The sequence below is a fragment of the Podarcis raffonei genome, chromosome 5 (assembly GCF_027172205.1).
Source record: "Podarcis raffonei isolate rPodRaf1 chromosome 5, rPodRaf1.pri, whole genome shotgun sequence".
In the NCBI taxonomy this organism is placed as follows: domain Eukaryota; kingdom Metazoa; phylum Chordata; class Lepidosauria; order Squamata; family Lacertidae; genus Podarcis; species Podarcis raffonei.
Genome location: NC_070606.1, coordinates 17,288,543 through 17,302,944, shown reverse-complemented (window position 1 = coordinate 17,302,944; position 14,402 = coordinate 17,288,543).

Below are 14,402 nucleotides of genomic sequence, written 5' to 3'. Positions count from 1 at the left end.
GTGTTTGACGCGTCTGTTCCCACCAGGGGAAGATTTTGCCATCGAGTTTGCAGAGCCAGGTTCATTTTCACAGTGAGAAGAATCTGATGGAACAGATTTGCTGCTTAACGAGTGTATTTTGAGACACTGCAATTTTCCTGGGGTGAGGATGGAGACGGTGTCACTCAGGCAATAAGTGGACTCCAGCAAGCCCTTCTGCAGTTGGCCACCACACAGCTGAAACCTCATGTAGCATTTGCTACACCTTTGAAGCACATTTGAAGCATATTTTGCCCCCTCAAAGAATTCTGGGCCCTGTACTTTACCCCTCACAGAATTTGAAAGCAGAATAGATATGTTCGTTCAAGGGGGAAAAATAGGTTTTAAATTAGAATTCCTGGATGCCAAGATCCAGGTTTGGGGCAAGTACTCTTTGGTGAAAGAACCCCAGTACAGCTTTAAAATCACAAAATATACAGCAAGGCAAAGCGTGAAAATATGGGCTGTTAGACCTTTAAAATACCCCCTTGAGAGTTCCAAAACTTCCATCTTCCCCCAGCAAAGGAAAAGACCACATGTTTAGTAAGTTAAAAATTGGTTTACTTACATTTTCCCCCCAAAGGTCAGGTTCATGTGGTTTTCCATACACCAGTCAGAAAAGACACACAGGCAGTAAAACTTGGCTTAGTTCCAAAGTGGTGACAATTCCTAAATTATTGGTCAAGGAACACAACAATGGCTTGTGAAAGCCATGCGTTCTGAGCTACAGCAACTAGCTCAGACCTCCTCACACGCTGAGCTTCTCCGGTAGACTGGAAAGGAACAAAGTTTTGATTATGTAGTCCTTCCCAAGGTGAGCTAAGCCTGGCAAGGACAGCTTTCTCTATGGCCTTAAAACCTTCATGCATTCATTAGACTTAAGCATGTAGGTTATATGAGGCTTTTCAACCCACAGGATTCTGTGATAGAAAGGATATATAATTAGGGGGGCAGGGAAGGAGTGGCCTCAGCATCCAGGAGGGAACAGAATAAAGGTGACACATGTAGGGGTTAGATGAGGACAAGAGGGTAGTCAATTCATCAAGTGAAAGAGTCCCGCTAAGGGAAGCTCAGGAGGAGAGAAAGCTGGAAGTGGGAAGGGGAGAATGTGAGAGAGGAAGAGAGACCAGAGCAGGCGGGTGCAATGGAGGAAACACAGTATTGAGCAGAGCCCTGAGATCGACAGATGAAGGGTGGTACAAGTATACAATTATTACAGTGGTTCCTTGGTTCTCAAACTTAATCCATTCTGGAAGTCTGTTCCAAAACCAAGGCGCACTTTCCCATAGGAAGTAATGCAAAATGGATTAATCCGTTCCAGGCTTTTAAAAACAACCCCTAAAACAGCAATTTAATGTGAATTTTACCATCTAACGAGACCACTGATCCATAAAACGAAAGCAATAAACAATGCACTGCAGTCACACAACCAATCTATTGGTAGCTGAACTGGGTTCCACACAGTCATACCAAAAAGAGCCACAAAAACGCAAAATAAATAGCAAAAGCAGACAGACCTCAGCGTAACGCTCAAAACGGAAGTGTGGAACTCAAAATGGAAGTGTGGCACTCAAATTGGAAGCGTAACACTCAAAGCGGAGTACGTTCGACTTCCGAAAAAAAGTCTGCAAACCGGAACACTTACTTCCGAGTTTGCAGTGTTTGGGTTCCAAGTTGTTTGAGTACCAAGGTATTTGAGAACCAAGGTACCACTGTATTATTATTATTATTATTATTATTATTATTATTATTATTATTATTATTTTGTTGCCCAAAACAAGAGACAAAGTGGTGGCGGCGGCACCACAGCCACCAATTCCATGTACAGAATTCAACCCAATTGGCAGCTGAATCTTAGTTCAACATGGATGAGGGGATGGTTTTCCCTGCTGCATTTGAGGAAAGCAGGCTACCTAAAAAATTAGAAAAGGCTGGAAGGCATGTTCAGCTCTGTCCTCTAATATTTCACCACCACTCAGCAGCTGCTGCCTAAGGCAGCCACCCCGCTCTGTCTAATGGTAGGGCCGGTCCTGAAAAGTGGAGAAGAATCCTTGGAGATTCCTAGAATTCGTGTCAATCAGACAGGTGTCATTGTTTGGCCACATAGATTGACACATAGATTGGGTGCAAGAAAGGGAGGGTGGGTGAAATTAGACGGCTTGTTTATTTCTTTCCGATGTGATGAGAGACAGGAGAACATGCACAGAGATATCGAATGGAAGGAAGGAGCTGGGGCTAGTGGGGTGAGAGGGGCAAATTAATGGTTAGGAGAGTGGGGTGGACATATCAAAGAGCTGGGGATAGGAATAAGTCACAGAGAATTCAATGCAGAGTCTAAAGAGCAGGCAGGCTCAAATTAAATGCTTCCCCGAAAGCCACTGGGTCGAGTGACTGCAGGTTCTGGTAGGAAAACGAGCATGGAGAGAGATGTGATCAGGAAGAGAGAATCACAAAGCAGAGAGAAGAGGGACAGAGCAGTTCTTGGCGAAGACGAGATCGAGAGATTGCCCAAGCAGAGTGTGGGGAGTAACTCCAAGCCAGAAATTGAAGGAGACTATTGGGGATAGAAGGGACGCGGGTGGCGCTGTGGGTTAAACCACAGAGCCTAGGACTTGCCGATCAGAAGGTCGGCAGTTCTAATCCCCGCGACGGGGTGAGCTCCCGTTGCTCGGTCCCTGCTCCTGCCCACCTAGCAGTTCAAAAGCACGTCAAACTGCAAGTAGATAAATAGGTACCACTCCGGCGGGAAGGTAAACAGCGTTTCTGTGTGCTGCTCTAGTTCGCCAGAAGTGGCTTAGTCATGCTGCCCACATGACCCGGAAGATGTACGCCGGCTCCCTTGGCCAATAAAGCGAGATGAGCGCCACAACCCCAGAGTCGGCCACGGCTGGACCTAATGGTCAGAGGTCCCTTTACCTTTACTTATTGGGGATAGAAGATAGGAGGCAGAGGAACTGAGATCACCAAATAGCAAAATTGGCGGGGTATGTGTATGCCGTTGTCAGAGGAAGAAGACGAGGCAGGCACCACCATCTGAAATGCAAGCGTGTGGAGGGGGGGCGGGAGCCAGCCAGGGGTGCAGAGGCCAGGGAAAGCGTCCCCAAAATGGACTTTAAAAAGCGGGTTGGGAAGACAGCCAATAGCACCCCCGAGAGCAACATAGTTCTGCCCTGAACAATTATAAGTTGAATGAACCTACCTGCCAAAGGCACAGATCCCTTTGGATTTCATATATTAAATGGGGGTGTCGGGTACTGGTTAAAATGGCTACAGTTATTATGAGGTATAACACACAACTAATATTATAATACTTAGGTGGTGTAGCATTTTCATTCCACTTCATTGTTACATGATCAATTGAAGCACCGCCCCCCGTATTTTGAGCAGCGATCTGTAAAAATCCTCTTGACTTGAATCATAATTGGGTCACAAATTGCAAGCATTATTCTTGAGCACTCAGGGTTTCCTATACTGCTTTTTGCATAAAACTCATCGGTCTCCTGCACACACGCCTCCTTCGAGTGAACAGGATGCCAAAGAGCACAGGTTACCATGAAGATACAGGAGCAAACAAGAGCCAGCCTAATAAAAATAGAAGGTAAAATGAGACAATCCCATGCAGCCAACGTTATGCCCAAATATGAGCTTTTTGCTTCTTTATTAATTTTGTTTCTTCCGTTTATATCCTCACTTTTTCACCAAATGGTGCTCAAAACAGCAATAGCATGTGAAGCAATTCAAGAGATGGTTATTTCCAATGGAGAAGGGGCAGGGGAAAGTATTAAGTACCGTATTTTTTTGCTCTATAAGACTCACTTTTTCCCTCCTAAAAAGTATGGGGAAATGTGTGTGCGTCTTATGGAGCGAATGCAGGCTGCACAGCTATCCCAGAAGCCAGAACAGCAAGAGAGATAGCTGCTTTCACTGCGCAGCGATCCCTCTTGCTGTTCTGGCTTCTGGGATTCAGAATATTTTTTTTCTTGTTTTCCTCCTCCAAAAACTGCTTCTCTGCTGCTTCTCTGTTGAAAATCACTTCCTCTGGAAGCTGGCCCTCCAGCAAAGAAGCAGCCATTGCGGTTGACATAAATGCATTTGCATCTAACACCGGTGGTGGATGGTACCCACTGAATTTGGCTGGGGACAAACTGAGGTGGGTGGGGCAGAGTCCCATTTGCCCCCGAGGACCAACCTCCACCATTAACACAAAGTTTGGTGCAAAGCATCCAGAAACAATAAACCACACTTGCACATGTCTATTCAGCTCCACTGACTTCAGCCAGACTTACTCTCGGGTAAGTAGGTACAGTGGTACCTCAGGTTAAGTACTTAATTCGTTCCGGAGGTCTGTACTTAACCTGAAACTGTTCTTAACCTGAAGCACCACTTTAGCTAATATGGGGCCTCCTGCTACACAATTTCTGGAGCACAATTTCTGTTCTCATCCTGAAGCAAAGTTCTTAACCTGAAGCACTATTTCTGGGTTAGCGGAGTCTGTAACCTGAAGCGTATGTAACCTGAAGCATATGTAACCCGAGGTACCACTGTACAGCTCAATCATATGACGGAACAATCTTAAAAGGGTCTGGGGATTAGTAGATGGGAGTGGAGTGGCAGAGTCATAGCCACACCCAAAACCTTGCCACTCACACTTGCCAAAGAAGAAGGTGGGTTGTGGAGTCCAGGGGTGGAGCAGAGGGGCTCAAGTCAAGCCACTTTCAGGGGTGTGGAACAGCTTTTGGATCCAGTGGATCCATGGTTCAGTGGCATAGCATGGGTTGCCAACTCCCGGGGCCACGCAACAGATCCATGGTTCAGTGGTGTAGCATGGGTTGCCAGAGCCCAGGGCTTAACAGAGCACGGGGAGCCACAGAGATAAGAAAAGAACTTGTTCTGTTGTCGTTTGTGTGGAAAAGCCGTTTTCAACAGCAATGCAAGCACGCAGCACTGGGTGTTGAAATTTTGCACCCCTAATTTTGCACTCGGGGCAACCACCCCTGCGCCCCCACACTACATTGTCTCTGCTCATGTAGCACTCTAGTTCAGGCTCCTGTGCTGGTTACAACCAGCGGGAACATTGGTGGCTGTAGTTGCTCAGCCAGCCACAGTTTTTGGGAAGCACAGCAGTGGGACACCTTTGCCAAATCCTACCTTCTCAAGCATTGCTTATCATGGGGTTAGGATTGTGTTGTTAAAAAGCCCATAAATGGGGTTGCTGAATTCTTTCCCTGCTTGCTAACCTTCTGCCGCAGCTCCCCCCCCCCCCCCGCCCCTCCACACTCAAAGCAGTCTTCATACAGTGTAAAATTGTGTGGGCTACTTACATAAATATATTGGGAATCAAATACCTCCTAAATGCAGATTCTTCCTCCACCCCACCCCCCACATGTTTCATCTCTGCAAAAGCAGTAAAAACCATGAGCATGCCAGGGTATTGTATCAAAATCTTGGAGGATTGCAGCAACACTCATTCACATTATTTGCTGGAGTAGCATTATAATTTATTGAAAATCAGTACATTGCAGCTTGACATGAGTCACAACACAGCTTGGGAGAGTCAGTAATTGCTATTTTCTGTCCCAGAGAGAATAAACACATTTCTCCCAACATAATAATTCAATGCCTCTGACCTTTTCTCTCTCTATACGTTACAGAGAATGTTTTGATATTTGACTATCCAAGATGAATTCTGCAAATGGACAAAAAGCTCAGCGATCGCCCCAGTCATTGGGGTAGCCAACGTTCAGATGCTGTTGCCCTAAAGCTGCTGTGTGGCCAGGGGTGATGGGCGTCTGAGTCCAACAATATCCAGAGAGCATGAGGTCATCCACCCTTGATAGTTACCTCAATATGATTGTCAGTATTCACTGATGTACACCTGGGAACAGGGGACAGATATATATTTATTTTGGGTCATTCGCAAAGTTTGTCAGGGTTCTGTCCTTTCCCCCATGCTTTTTAACAACTATATGAAGTCGCTAGGAGAGATCATTGCGGGTTTGGGTTGGGTGTTAATCAGTATGCGGATGACACCCAGCTCTACCTCTCTTTCAAATCAAAACCAGTGAAGGTGGTGAACATCCTGTGTGAGTGCCTGGAGAGGGTTGGAGGATGGATGGGGGCTAACAGATTGAGGTTGAATCCTGACAAGACAGAAGTACTGTTTTGGGGGGACAGAGGGCAAGCAGGTATAGGGGACTCCCTGGTCCTGAATGGGGTAACTGTGCCCCTGAAGGACCAGGTGCGCAGCTTGGGAGTCATTTTGGACTCACAGCTGTCCATGGAGGCGCAGGTCAATTCTGTGTCCAGGGCAGCTGTCTACCAGCTCCATCTGGTACGCAAACTGAGACCCTACCTGCCTGTGGACTGTATCGCATGCTCTGGTTATCTGCCGCTTGGACTACTACAATGTGCTCTATGTGGGGCTACCTTTGAAGGTGAGCCGGAAACTGCAACTAATCCAGAATACGGCAGCTAGACTGGTGACTGGGAGCGGCCGCCGAGACCACATAACACTAGTCGTGAAAGACCTACATTGGCTCCCATTACGTTTCCGAGCACAATTCAAAGTGTTGGTGTTGACCTTTAAAGCCCTAAACAGCCTCGGTCCAGTATACCTGAAGGAGCGTCTCCACCCCCATTGTTCTGCCTGGACACTGAGGTCCAGCGCCGAGGGCCTTCTGGCGGTTCCCTCACTGCGAGAAGTGAGGTTGCAGGAAACCAAGCAGAAGGCCTTCTCAGTAGTGGCGCCCGCCCTGTGGAACGTCCTCCCATCAGATGTCAAGGAAATAAACAACTATCAGACTTTTAGAAGACATCTGAAGGCAGCCCTGTTTAGGGAAGTTTTTAATGTTTAAAGTTTTATTCTGTTTAATATTCTTGTGGGAGCTGCCCAGAGTGGCTGGGGAAACCCAGCCAGATGGGTGGGGTATAAATAATGAATGGTGATGATAATGATGTCTGGAACTGTCAACGTTCATCACTCATTTTATGCATCAGCACAGCTATCTTTCAAGGTAGACCTGAGAATTTTAAAAAGCTTGATGCCCTAGAGAAGGCATCAGGGCATAGATTCAAATCTCTGTTCAGCCAAAGTACACTTAGGATCGGCTTCAGATTTAGTCATGCTTATAGAGTACAACAGACCTGCTCTAAGCATGACTAAGTCTGGATCCAACCTGTTGAGTGAGCTTGGGCAAGTTAAGAAAAAAATTAATCTGCATTCTTGTGACAGGGCCAATCAATTTCTATTTTCATCAGACTAGTGCAAGTTGCACACATTGTCTTTGTATACTTGGAATGCGAGGAGGAGCACTTTGTCCTAAACCCATGAGTGGAAAGAAAGAAAGAAAGAAAGAAAGAAAGAAAGAAAGAGGTTAAAATAGGTACAAAATGAAATTAAACAGGCAAGAAAGCCAATGCATTTTGAGCTACAGTAAGCGCTTCTACAGGAGGAAAGCTCATTTTTAAAAACAAGAATAATTACAAGATTTATGCAAACATAGGGCAGCATTCATGTGGCTTATTGTCTCTTATTGAACCCGGAAAGCTCAGTTGGTTAGTGTGGTGCTGAAAATGCCAAGGTTGCAGGTTTGATCCCCGTATGGGACAGCTGCATATTCCTCATAGCAGGGGGTTGAACTAGATGACCCTCGTGGTCTCTTCCAACTCTACAATTCTATGAAACTGATGGGCTTCAAAGTGTTTAACTCTGGCCAGTTGGCTTCCATACAGTGGTACCTTGGGTTAAATATGCTTCAGGTTACATACGCTTCAGGTTACAGACTCCACTAACCCAGAAATATTACCTCGGGTTAAGAACTTTGCTTCAGGATGAGAACAGAAATCGTGTTCCGCTGGCGCAGCGGCAGCAGGAGGCCCCATTAGCTAAAGTGGTGCTTCAGGTTAAGAACAGTTTCAGTTTAAGAACGGACCTCCGGAACAAATTAAGTACTTAACCCGAGGTACCACTGTATTCTTGGTGGAGCTTCACACATGACCCAGAAGGTGCACACCCTCTTTTGGAGATGTGCAGCAAGAGATCTCGCCTGCTGCTCCCCTGGGAAGATCACATTAAGGAAACGACTCTAACCTAATTAAGATAGGAAAAGGGGGGCATCTATAAACCCTCAAGCTTCTGTCACCTTCTAACAGAACTAAGTAAAACTAACAATATTAAACATGGTTTTTTTTGCAGCCGAACTGGTGGATTTGCATAACCATAAGGACACTTAATATGACCCTGAATACACAGGGGGGTCTAGATGTTTGAGGCTGGAATTTTCCCTGCTCCCAAGAGGGTCTTCCAGCAGCACCTTTCAAGATCAAAAGCATACATTTATTACGCCTATAGAAAGAAGTTGTAGGGTCCAATTCGCCCTACCCTGTGAATTGTGTTGTTTCCCCTGCATTGTGTCTCTTCTTAAGAAACTCTCCTCCAACCACTAAAGGCAAGGACAATTAGGTGAAAGCAGTTTCCCACTTCCCAAAGAAGCAGACGTTGTGCTCACAGAGGACAAGGCACCCGTCAAATGCCAATTTCAGCTCTAAGACCGGAGAACTAACTGGATTTGGAAGAGTGGCCCAAAACATTGATTAGGAAAGGAAGCAAACATGTTGCAGGGGCTGCATGAAGCATGTAAGGGAACGTCGTCACATAGCAGCAGCAGAAAACTGAACTAGAAATCCCCAAACGCAGCAGAAAAATACTGAACTCATCTCACTCTCCTTGGCTACAAGGATGCCTGCAGAAGCGTCACTGTTCAATCAATGTCTTCAAAACATGCTGTGGTTTGGTCTTCAGTGATGTGGCGGTGGGCTTCTTCACAAACGCCAAGCTCCAAGAAATGGCATACATGCTTGTTGAGTTTTTTCTGGCTCCCGCATAGCCAGAAGCACTCTTACCCATGCCAGGACATCACTCTGTTCCTTCTGCACTGCTTCACATCGCTGGCTAGCAGGGCTGGTGAATTGCACACTGTTTGTGGCAGCAGCCCCTTAAGTCTTCCAGATCAGGGGTCTGAAAACGGGGTTGTAGTTGCCATTGGGGTGTGCGGAGATGAATGAAGTTGCCTTTTCTGATAGCCTACGACCCAAGTAAGATTTGCAATGGGACATTAGTAGCTTTCACAGATAAACGCCTTAATCATATTTGTACATGATACCCCAACAGCTTTTGCCCTGTTGGCGTCCAAATTGTTCAGAAATGGTCTATACAGTGGTACCTTGGGTTACATACGCTTCAGGTTACATACGCTTCAGGTTACACACTCCGCTAACCCAGAAATAGTGCTTCAGGTTAAGAACTTAGCTAAAGTGGTGCTTCAGGTTAAGAACAGTTTCAGGTTAAGAATGGACCTCCAGAACGAATTAAGTACTTAACCCGAGGTACCACTGTAATGTATTGAAATAATTTTGCAAGCATCAATGAAAAAATGCACACAGAAGCTGTAAACAATGCCCGGAAATGGGGGACAGGGGAATCTTAATTTTTCAGATTTCACTTTTGGGTAAACTTGTTTGCAGTTGTGGCCAAGTTGTGGTCTTTCTCCTGCCTATTAGACATCAAAATTCTTCTCATTTAACCCATCTGACCCTGATCATTTTCTTTACTGAGATAACATTTCTAGTGAACAACACCACTCTGGCTTTTTGTTTGGTGATGTAGGATTAATCCAGATACTATTTGTTTTATAGAGCCTATAATCCTAGTAAAATTATTAGTCGTGGTGGCTGCCAGTAATGAGTACCTTTCGCTGGAAAAAAGGAAAAGAGACCTTAATTGTGTAAAAAAAAAAAGTAATACAAAAATAAGAGCAACAAAATGACAATGCAATTTGGCAACATATTCTTTGTGAAATAAAAGTTAGAGGAAGACGAAAATTAAATAGGTTCCACGACACTCCTTTATATTATGCCACTCGCTGCATTGCTACCTTAGCTTCACATTTATCACTGGAAGCTGCTCCTGTTGGAAGAAACAGGAACATACAGAAGGGAAGATCTAGGAAATGCCTCACATTCTTTCCTGCTGGTTGCTTAACAATAGTGATTAAGTGACTAAGCAGCACCTCAGTATTTGCCTAATAAGCCTTGGACCATGGCCTCCATGTTTTCCTTTCTAACTTCCTTTATAAATACCCAATTCACTCGCTATTTTTTTTTAATGAAAGCTAAATGAATGCACTCCTGCCAACCTAGCAGTTCGAAAGCACGTCAAAATGCAAGTAGATAAATAGGTACCGCTCCGGCAGGAAGGTAAACGGCGTTTCCGTGTGCTGCTCTGGTTCGCCAGAAGTGGCTTAGTCATGCTAGCCACATGACCCATAAGCTGTATGCCGGCTCCCTCGGCCAATAAAGCGAGATGAGTGCCGCAACCCCAGAGTCAGTCACGACTAGACCTAATGGTCAGGGGCCCCTTTACCTTTTACCGGTAAATGAAATCATCCAAAGTCTGAACCCAAAATGAAATTAGTTCATCCTAGTTCACCTGGCAATTATAGGAACTAGCTCCAGGTGTTGTTCAGATATTTTTGAACCAGTTTCATGATCCCCATTCAACTGAGTGAAGCCCTGATGAAAAGGACACCCTGAATTGTGTCTCAAAGAAGCCAGCGCAGGCAGGGAGATGCGCCAAGTGACCCCACTCTGTCAGGAAGCACGTTCACATTGTCTAGAAGCTCTAGGGGATACAAGCATCAAGAGCAACCGCACTGCAGCAGGTAATGTAGTTTACATTTCCCGTAAATATTTTGTTTCTCTCTTTTTTAAAAAAAAAAATTCTAATAAATCAATGTCTTCCTTTGGAAAATTTCAGTGGGAAAACGTTGTTGTTGTTGTTGATAAGTAATGGGTCTTGGCAAACCATTGCCGAGCACATTGCAATCTCTTTATTTCCAACTTAAAGAACAGAAAGCAACATGAACTGTCGAGAACAAAAGCACCTTGCTTGTAAAATATACACTTCAAAACCCTTGCCAGCCTGCTAGTTTTGTAGCAATAAGGCCCTTTCAAGTCAAAGGAAGTTACTCACCTAGGCCAAGCAGGAGATGAGAGCTGCTCTGGGGCTCCGAAGGTGTTTGAATTCTGGGAAACAAAGCAGGAGAAATCAAATAAAGGTTTTCTGCTCCTCAGGTGCCTTCCTTATCTGTGGCACCTCAAAGGCCTCTGTGCAAAGCATAAGCAAATCAGTTTTGCCAAACAAAAAGACAACGTCATTCGCCTTGAGCTTTTCCCATTGATTCTTGGTTTCTTTGTACTAAGTACTCAGGTTGCTTGAGACATTTCCCCTCGAGTGCCTGAAAAACATTAGAAATGTATCCGGCTTGCAGACAACATACTCTTTTTTTTGTAGAAGGGAAAACCAAGGGACCCTCCATGACATAGAGGTATGCAGCATGAAGCCAGGACCTCACTCCATGTGGGAATACCTCATGTTGTGACTCCCACCCAGAATCCCCCCTTCTAGAAACTGATGTAATGCTCACATGGGGAGAAAGTACCACAGCGCCACTTCAAGGACAACCTCAAGGTGCACATTGCCTTCTAAAAAGAAGAGGAGTTTGGACTTGATATCCTGGCTTTCCCCCTTAAGGAGTCTCAAAGCGGCTAACAATCTCCTTTCCCTTCCTTCCCCACAACAAACACTCTGTGAGGTGAGTGAGGCTGAGAGACTTCAGAGAAGTGTGACTGGCCCAACGTCACCCAGCAGCTGCGTGTGGAGGAGCGGGGAATTGAACCCGGTTCACCAGATTACGAGTCCACCATTCTTAACCACTACACCACACTGGCTCTCTTAGTTGATGGTGGGTTGATGCGGCAAAGGTACCTGGTTCCTTGATGTGGACTAGACATCACCTCGAGCTCGGATGCTGGCAACCCCTTCACTACCTGACCTTTGTCCTGTGAAAAACATTCAGGAATTCCACCTGAGAAGCTAGGCCAAGTCTCCACATGCAGAATAATGTTATGGGCCTCGGCCCAGCATACCTGAAGGAGGGTCTTCACTACCATAGTTCAGCCCGGACACTGAGGTCCAGCTCTGAGGGCCTTCTGGCAGTTCCCTCCCTGCAAGAAGCGAAGTTACAGTGAACCAGGCAGAGGGCCTTCTCGGTAGTGGCATCCACCCTGTGGAACGCCCTCTGTTCTGATGTCAAGGAGATAAAGAACTATGCAACTTTCAGAAGACATCAACAGGCAGCCCTGTATTGGGAAGTTTTTAATGTTTGATGTTTTATTATGTTATTATATGTGTTGGAAGCCACCCAGACAGATGGGAGGGATAAAATAATAATAATTATTAATAATAATAATAATGTATTACTTCACACCACAAATGGGAAATACCACTTTTGAATGCTCCCCTGCATTTTTAAAAGAACCCCCAAAGATTTAATAACCACCTTGTAAATAGAAAAATAGCACATCAAGGCTAAAGCATGTAGCCCTGCCTTTAGTATGCTGGTTTTCTTTTAGCAGTGATCTATCTACCCCACCATAATAATGGCCTGCCATTTTGTTCTGCCACTTGGCATTTGGCACTGCCTTGCTGTGACAATCTTCTGAGTCACTGAGAAGTCAAGGGTCAAGCCGTCCCATAATCGTACAAAGAGAGTCAACATAATCTGTCAGAAGCCAAACACACCTCAAGCTAAGAGTGGGCAGTGATGGCCAACCAAACCCAAACTTTTAAAATAGTATAGTGCACCCTCAAGCCAACAGAGAACACAAAACCACCTTCTTCTGCACTTTTGAACTACAAATATGGAGCTGTGTACAAAGTCAATCTCTATTTAAACATGCCATTTCTTCTATCATCCCAGTGTATATTTCTACAATGGCTGATGGGTAGCTGGCGATCCTGAGTTTATGCTGTCCCTGTTATTAAATGAAATGAAATGGTACCATGTCTTAATTATTTTAAAAAAGTAACCAATTTCTGATGTACCGGGGTGTCACAGTCCGTTCACGGGCGATCAAAGTCCCGGCAGGGGACATCAGGACCGGGGGCAAGATGGCGGGGTGGGAGCAGGAACGGGGATCAAGAAGCCAGGAGTCAGGAAGCTAAGAGTCCAAGGGACAGAGAGCTTGGAGTCAAGAAGCCAAGGGTCCGAGGATGAAGAAGCAGGGAGTCAAGAAGCCAAGGTTCAAGGATCAGGAAGCAAGAAGCCCAAGGCAGGAAGCGTGTCGCTGTGGCAAAGAGCCGAAGGGAAATGCGGACCTTATATCCCTTCCCAGCTCTTGCCACCAGGTGCTGTGAGCTACCAATCGGCCTCACCTGTGAGGCCGCGCCTTGCCTCTTCAGAACAAACTTAGGAAGGCCCCAGTCCTGCAAAGTCCTATTGGTCACAGGGCCTGGCTCCTGCACGCACTCCTGACAACGGGTTTTTTTCTCTCTGAAAGTGCAATTGTATTCCACCAGTAAAACATGCTTTACCAATGGTTTATGGGCAGCATTCGCGGGGGCTAAAGGAGCTCTGGTCCGAAACATTGTGCTGCCTGAAACTGAGGACAAAGAGCAGGCACTTTCAGTGCCCCCATGAAGCCCTGGGCTAGCATTTAGGTAAAGGTAAAGGGACCCCTGGCCATTAGGTCCAGTCGTAACCGACTCTGGGGTTGCGGCGCTCATCTCGCTTTATTGGCCGAGGGAGCCGGCGTACAGCTTCCGGGTCATGTGGCCAGCATGACTAAGCCGCTTCTGGCAAACCAGAGCAGTGCACGGAAATGCCGTTTACCTTCCCACCGGAGCGGTACCTATTTATCTACTTGCACTTTGACGTGCTTTCAAACTGCTAGGTTGGCAGGAGCAGGGACCAAGCAACGGGAGCTCATTCCGTCGCAGGGATTTGAACCGCTGACCTTCTGATCAGCAAGCCCTAGGCTCTGTGGTTTAACCCACAGCGCCACCCGTGTCCCTGGGCTAGCATTTACCATGACCCAAAACTGTTGCCCCATTCAATATCAGCTCCTACCATGACCTGTGCTCCCTCAATGCCGCTACCTAAAGAAGGCCACTTCATTGCAGGGTCAACCCTGGGCTCAAGCCAGGAGCAACCAACTCTGGATACAGTGTTTGGGATGGGCAGGTCAGATGTAAAGTACAGTGGTACCTCGGGTTACATACGCTTCAGGTTACAGACTCTGCTAACCCAGAGATAGTGCTTCAGGTTAAGAACTTTGCTTCAGGATGAGAACAGAAATCGTGCTCTGGCGGCGCGGCGGCAGCAGGAGGCCCCATTAGCTAAAGTGGTGCTTCAGGTTAAGAACAGCTTCAGGTTAATAACGGACCTCCGGAACAAATTAAGTACTTAACCCGAGGTACCACTGTACCTGTTTTGCTTCTAGACGGTCCCAGGTTTGATCCCTTGCAAGATTCCTGCCCGAAGGCC